The sequence below is a fragment of the Rattus norvegicus genome, chromosome 9 (assembly GCF_036323735.1).
Source record: "Rattus norvegicus strain BN/NHsdMcwi chromosome 9, GRCr8, whole genome shotgun sequence".
Classification (NCBI taxonomy): Eukaryota; Metazoa; Chordata; class Mammalia; order Rodentia; family Muridae; genus Rattus; species Rattus norvegicus.
Window position 1 is genome coordinate 115637936 of NC_086027.1, and position 7710 is coordinate 115645645.

General features: G+C 43.7%; 1 long non-coding RNA gene across 4 annotated transcripts; it reads right to left on the minus strand.

The window, feature by feature from the left end:
* Positions 1–4618: 4618 nt before the first annotated feature.
* On the minus strand, positions 4619–7112 carry LOC102550603 (uncharacterized). 4 transcript variants are annotated; one of them, XR_005489556.2, is made up of 3 exons: positions 7051–7112; positions 5707–5816; positions 4619–4862 (listed from the first exon to the last, which is right to left on the minus strand). It is a non-coding gene; the product is annotated as an uncharacterized LOC102550603 (long non-coding RNA). The 4 variants fall into 4 exon arrangements; XR_001839995.3 differs by having other exon boundaries at positions 6236–7110; XR_001839994.3 differs by having other exon boundaries at positions 5707–5904; positions 6236–7101.
* Between the last annotated feature and the right edge of the window lie 598 nt (positions 7113–7710).

The following is a 7710-nucleotide window of genomic DNA, read 5'->3' on the forward strand; positions in this document are numbered from 1 at the left end:
ACGTGAGTGAGTTCCTGGAAATGTAATACCTGCCTAGAATGGGGCAAAGTACAGAATCTGAATAGGCTAACAACCAGCAGAGAAAGAAAAACTCCCCAGCAAAGTGAAGCCTGGGACCAGATGGCTTTACTCGAAAATTCCACTAAACACCAAAAGAATTAGTGCTGGTTCCAAAAGTGTTATAAAAACCCTGACGAGAAAGGATGATTTTAAACTCACTCTGAGACCAGCTCTCCCCTACCAGCAAAGCCAGTGGCATCACCAAAGCAAGGAGCATGGGGGATCAACATTCTGTGTGAATATCGATGCAAGAGTATTGACCAGGATTATACACTGTGAGACCGTGACCGAAGAGTGTCTTTTCTGACACACTGGATTCAAAACCAAAATGAGATGCCATTTCCCTTTCATTACAATGACTATCATTTTACAAAGGGAAAGTGTTGGTGAGCATCAGGAGTTAGGAGGTAGAGGACTTGTAGAGCACTTGAGTTCAGTTCCTAGGACCTGAATTCAGATGCCTCACACTCACCTGTAACTCGAACTTCAGAGACACCTGATGCCTCTGGTCTCTGTAGGCAACTGCATTCAGATGTAGGAACCAAGTCAATGTACATGTTGTTAAAAATGAAACAAATCTTTAAAAAGTGTTAGTGAGGTGGAGAAATAGGAATCAACAACTCTGTGGTGGTATTGTACAAGCATTTGTCACAGAATACAGTATGACATCTACACCCAAACTAAAGATAGAAATGGCACACGATTCGAGAGTCTCGTTTCTGAATCTGTCCTGAGAATCTGCAGTATCCCCAGTTCATTGCTGGCACTATTTACTCCAGCTAGGAGGCAGACAACCCACAGATCTGTTGGCGCAGCATGAGTGAACCTTCAGGACACTCTGCTAAGAGAACCAAGTCAGACCCAGAAAACTGTGGATGGTTTCACCCTTAGAGTGAAATCTAGAGTGGACAAATTCCTAGATTGGTGTTTGGTACAGAATGGAGGGAGAAATGGCGAGTTTTTGTCTAGAAGGAGAAGAGGTTACGTTCTGCATGAGGAACAAGAAGACAGCTTTCCACATCAGTCTACTTCAAGCTCTGGCTACACACCTCTGAGAGTCAAGGTGGTACATTCAACCACATAAATACTTTGTCAGGGTAATAAGTAACCCAAACCAATTGGATGCATTCAGTGAATTAGTTGTGGTTTATAGTTTCTCATTTGAAAGCTGGTGGTGAAGAATAGAGGTTTGCAGAGGCACCTCCAGGTTTAACTCTTTTCAACTGCTCCTGGTTGACTTTCACAGTCTCTTCAGTTCCTGTATTCTGGGGGAAATCACTGTTGTCAGTTCCCCGGTCAACCTATAGTCTTTAGTCTCTTCATGCTTCTAGCAATTTTCGGGGGGCTTAGATAATACATCATGTGAATTCTAGATGTCTTGTGTGCATAAACAAAACAAAAGTAGACATTACTTTGGAGGAACCAGCGAGTGTCTCCAACACCCTCACTTCTGGTGACTGTACAAGCAAAATAGATCTCAGGGGCTGCTAGACATCTGCAGAAACATGATGAATATCTCTGGAACAATTCTCCTGCCACCCCATCCCTCAGCTTCTCAACAGTTGGGGACAGCTGCCTATGGCAGTTGCCACTTTTGTCCATGGTAGCCATCTCTGTAAATTGGGCTGCTGCTAACAGCTATGATCAAGAAGTGTCTGAGTCAGCATTCTACTGCTGCAAAGAGTCTCCATGTCCACAGAAACTCTTACGAAGGAAAGCATTTAACTGAGGCTGCCTTACAGAGGTTTGGTCCATTGTCATCAGGGTAGCAGCATGCAGCTAGACATGATGCTGGAGAAGGAGCTGGGAGTTCCACATCCAGCTGTTCAGGAAACAGAGAGATACTCTGGGCTTAGAATAGGCTTTTGAAACCTCAAAGCCCAACCCCAGTGACATACTTCCTCCTATAAGGCCGTACCTCCTAATACTTGTAAATAGTGTCACCCTAACCGCCATGAGCAAGTATTCAAATCTGCGAACGTATGGGTACCATTCTCACTTAAACCAACACAAGAAGCCAATGTAGATACTTCCTTAGTGCAATATATGAAAAGCCACCTTCATTTCTTCTGATTGGCGGGGAGACTTTCTCCTGTGGTTCTTGAGAGGAGTGGAAGGGTTTGTGTACACTCAGCTTAATTCACTTATCTCTCCTTTGTGGAGAGACAGTGCTGCCAAGAAGGGTGCTTTCTGTGGAGAATCAGTTAGTTTGTGCTAAAGGCAGTTGATTTCTGGGCAGTTTGCTTAGACTCCAGTGTGTGTCACATGGGTTACTTTTCCCAAGTTGTTCATGGCATTCATGGGGTCTGGCCATCCAGTGGGGCCATCCTCAAGGATTCTGTGCCCTTTGGAAGAAAAGGGTGCTTAAGCAAATTTTGGCATGAATTCTTCCTGGATGAAAAGTTTCCAGAGTGGAACAAACTCTTCCTTATTGCAAAAGCAATTGCAGCACTCTCTGCCCTGAGTCTGGTCACTGCTGCACCTGGCAAGGATGTACTTTTAGGTAACACTTATAAGTGCTTTGCCAGCGCTTACGGCTCTTTACACCCCCAAGTGCTAAAATCAGACTGAAGTGAAACAAGCTTGCCTGGAGTTCCTACCACTTCCTATCCGATGCCTGTAACTTCCAGCTTCGTAACCTATTAAAGTAACAGATATTAAAAATCCTGAAAGGAAGGCTTTTTGATTTGAAAGCTGCCTGTTCAGCAGGTAGAGAGCAAGATGGGAGGAAGATCTGTTTCCCAACAATAGTGAAACAAAAACCACCGAGCTTTAAATTTTAGCACAAGGAAAAGGGGGAGCTTCAGTAATTAGGGACTGGGAGACAACTGAATGTAGTCTGTTGGGAGGAGGCTGAGGAAGTTATAAGACTGAGGGGAACTCTAAAGCCAGGATCATGATGTTATAGGCACTTCTACAAACTGGAGTGAGGAACTCTCTCTCCACCCAGCCCTCACCACCCCTCTACTGGTTTCCCTGGGGCTCATTTCCAGCACGGAAAGAGACTTATGGGAAGATGGTTTGTCCAAACACCAAATATCCATCTATAAGATTCTGGGCATACAGATTGCTGGAGGCTTCAGAGTGAAGACCAGACAGGACATCTCCAGTGATGAAGCCCTGGGTTCCTGCCTCACTTTGGGGGGTAGACAACAGGTCAACCCAAGTCAACACACCCTACCTAGTGGCACCCAATTCAAAAAAATCTTGTGAAGGACAAACTGAGCATTTCCTGTCCTTAGAACTCCCCACAGCCAGCTGGAAGCATGGCCTTGAGAACAGCTCCCTTCTCTGTTAGCATGAAGTACCTGGAACACTCTGCATTGTGTATATTGTTGCATTGTGTATATTGTTGTATTGTGTATATTGTATTGTGTATATTGTTGTATTGTGTATATTATTGTATTGTGTATATTGTTGTATTGTGTATATTGTTGTATTGTGTATATTGTTGTATTGTGTATATTGTATTGTGTATATTGTTGTATTATGTATATTGTTGTATTATGTATATTGTTGTATTGTGTATATTGTTGTATTGTGTATATTGTTGTATTGTGTATATTGTTGTATTGTGTATATTGTTGCATTGTGTATATTGTTGTATTGTGTATATTGTTGTATTGTGTATATTGTTGGTAGAAGTCTGCAGGAGGTCTGAATCTGACACCAAAGAACATGCCTGCTTCCCCAAATGCCTGGCATTTCCTGAACATAACTGTGCACTGCTAATGTGACTTGATATAAAGACAGGAAGATTCTGTAAGGGCAATGTCAGCCATCATTACAGGATAAGAGGATGGAGAGCTTTGAAATGCTCATCTCTCTAGGAGCCAAAGTGAGTCACAGAGGTTTCACTGAGTTGTGCATGAAATGAAGTAGGGAAAAATTGCGGAGACAAAAAGGTGAGCCATCTCAGCTCGTGGACACATCTCACTTTGTTTATTCACTCACCCGGTAGCTTCATTTGGACTCAAAAGCTCCAGGCATGGGGGAAGGGGTACGCGTGACATCTATGGAGAATCTGTGAGAGAAGGGGCTCCAGGAAGCCATCTGGTCAACAGCTTTCGTTTTGTATATAGTAATACAGATAGTCAAGGACATGCTTGGCTCTTAGACCTGCCACAGGGCAATCAGGAAATACCGGGTAGATAAAAACTTGGAAACAAAACTAGACCTGCAGCTGGTATATAATAACAGGGCTAAATGCTGAGGTCTGCTCTATACTGCCCCTAGTGGCTTAGAGCTTCAGGGATCTCCTCCCTGCCTGACTTCCTGACTGACTTCCCTTCTGGCAGGCTCTATGCAAATAAGGGATTTGCACTCAAATCCTTGTCTCAAGCTCCACTTCTGAGGGGATCAACCTTTTCCTATCTACTGTCAGTTTTAAAATGTCCATCCTGCCTTCACATGTCGTACGTTCTGGTCTAGAACATCTTTCTGGTACATATGTGGGTCACAAGTGGTATCTATGAAAAAACGATGGAAACCAACTGTAAACTTACCCTCTTGATCACTCCATCTGTAAGTGCTTGAACAAAATGATAAAGGCCACTAGTTAAAATTATCTTTTTATTAAGACATTTTCTTCATCATTTACTTCCTAGGAGTGGAATCTTGTCTGTTTTGCTCAGTACTTGAGACTGTATGGAATTTTCTAGTAAAGATCAAGGCCTCTAGCCATGATGTAGAATGCTGAGCTAATGAGCCCCTTTGGGCTGGCTCCACTTTGCCCTCACTCCTGTCAGCCTGCCCCTTGCTCTGATGGCTCTTGTCACCAATCGCTGTCCTCACAGAGGATCCTGGAAGGAAATAAAAAAAAAGAAAAACATCAGTTGGTTCCAGACAGCCTAGAGAAAAGCACACATCTGGGACCCAACATGGAAAGAAAGATAAACAGCGAGCCTCAGAATTTGTTTAGTGTCAAGTTACATGTATCCCCAAAGTCTTGATTTTAGCCAGACTTCCCTCAGGCCGGTTTGAAATAAGGACATTTTGAACTGTAGAATCATAACCCAGCCGCATAAAGGGACTGCTGATGTGATGCTCCTGATTTTATCCTAGGTACAGGGAAAAGCTTTAAAAAAATAGCTTTATGTGGCTGTAACACAAAGAAATCCCTAAACTTTATGGAAATTGGCAAAATATACCTGACGAAATGTCTTATCCTTTAAAAATTGCATTGAACGGAGAAATCACAATGGCAGAGATGAACATGCACACACATACACACACATACATGAACACCTATGCACACACACATACATGAACACAAGAAGACATATACTCACACACATACACAAGCACACACACACACACACATACACACACACACACACACACCAATTATTTTGTGATAGCCAACTCTGTGACATCCTTAAATTCCTGAGGTGCCTGAACTGACTGTCACCTTCACAGTGATCTCAAGAGTCCACCTTGGGATGACATTCAAGGGCCACAGAAAGAGATGATTTTTCCTTTGACTTTCCTGTTCCTTCGTTTTCATTAACAATTAATAATTGTTCCTATTTAAGGGGCGTGTGACATCAACGTGTGCCAATCAAACTAGGCTAATTAGCATTTCTTTGTGTTCAGAGACTCTGAGTTCCTCTCCTCCAGCTCTTCATCAAATATGGAGCAGCTTACTGTGAACTGCAGTCATCCTGAGACGGCTCCTGATGAGAGAACCGGCTTCTCCTGTCTAGCCAGGAAGGAGAGAGTCCATTTTAACAGCAGTGATTCTGCAGCCTCAGTCCCTGAGGAGAAGGAGAGACAGTGATCCTAGAGACAAGGCTCTAGTGTTTCCTTCAAATGCGGTTACCGCCTGACACAGGATAGATGTGCCTGGAGTGTGTAAAAACAAAAGCAAATTTTGTTATTAATTATAATGAACCAAAATCACTAACACATTAGAACCAGTCAACAAATAGCACCAGAAGCATGTTTCATATTCTTTTGAAACCATCATAGGGCCATCATTAGATGAACACTGCAGAGAACACCCTAAGTCTCAAATACACCAAACAGAAAGAAGAAAGAGCAACATTACCAGGTTCATCAGAATAAGATTACAGCCGTGTCACAGAGCCTCTTGTAAATAAGCAAAATACAATTCAGTGTAGTAACTATTGAAATAGATCTTCTATGCAATCTTTCTATGCCTCAGTTTCCTTACCTGAAAAATGGGGATCATCATAGCTCCCAGCTTGCAAGACTGTCATCCAGACAAAAGGGGTTAATGTCTGTAATCCTTCGGAGCAATGTCAGGCATACATGTTACCTGTGGGCACTGGGCATCCTTACTATCATATCAACGTGCCAAACAGGAAAGTCAGCATCAGCACAGTGATGCCCACCAGAGAGGTGGCAAATCACTAGAACCCAAGGTCCCCAGTGGAGGCTACTGTGGGTAACTCAGAAATACATGGGGGAGGTTGCTTCCTGGCATTTTTTAGTCTCAGCATCAGAACTCTGACCCCAGTAGGTAAAAGGTGTGACCGAGTTCTGGTGTGTAATGGCCAGAAAAGTCCTTTCAGTTTGGGACTTTGCGAGAGAACAGAAAAGGGAGTTGCTTGGAACGAATAAATCTAGGCTCTCTAATGAGAACCCATGCCCTTAGGCACAATGAATAATCAAGGCTATTCTGGTGTGACCAGTGTGACTAAATGTGGTAGAAACTGTTAGGGCTGAAATGTGAAATGTCCTCACTGGCTCATGCGCTGACTAGGTTGTCACCAACTGGTGGGCACTATTTTAGAAGACGGTGGAAACTGTGCCTTACACCGCCATGGTTTTCAGTACCATGATGCTCTGCTTCATACCACCACAAGCTTCCTGTACCAAGATGCTCTCCCTCTGACAGAAGCTTCCTGTATCATGATGCTCTCCCTCATACAGAAAGAAGCTTTTCTATCATGATTATCCATCTCACCAGACACAAACTTCCCATATCATGATGTTCTGCTTCACACAGACAAAAGCTTCCTGTACCATCATGCTCTGCCTCACACTCCCGCAGGCTTCCTGTACCACGATGCTCTGCCTAACCCCGACAAAAGCTTCCGGTACCATGATGCTCTGCTTCACACCCCCACAGGCTCATGTACCATGATGCTCTGTCTCACACAGACCAGAAGCTTCCTGTACCATGGTCCACTGCCGCACAAGGACCCAGAATCATCACAGCCGAGGACTGTGCATCAAAACTCTGAAGCTGTGAGCTTAAACTAGCCCTCCTTTAAGTCGTTCTCTGAGGAATTTCAGTCACAGCTACTAAAAAATAACACAAAGCCTAAGAGTTCTGACAGCAGCCTTGGATTCTCTTGTTTGTCTCGGGTCCCAGCTGAATGGCTCGTAACCCAGCTCACTTTTAACCGAGTCGCAGCTGTGTTTCTCACCATGTGGCTTTTCCGATCCCTATCACACAGATTCTTCCATCCGGGATCCTTCTGCTCCGTGCCTGGGATCCTTCTGTTCTCACCGCCTTCTGTGCCATCGGAAGTTTTCATCCCTAAAGGGAGACCTTTTTCTAACCCAAGGTTAGGGTTGGTCATACACTCATTATTTGTGCATCTCCATACGTGTCTGTATTTATGGCCTTAAAATATTATCCAAACAGCAATGACTCAGACATGTGAATCACACTGGGAC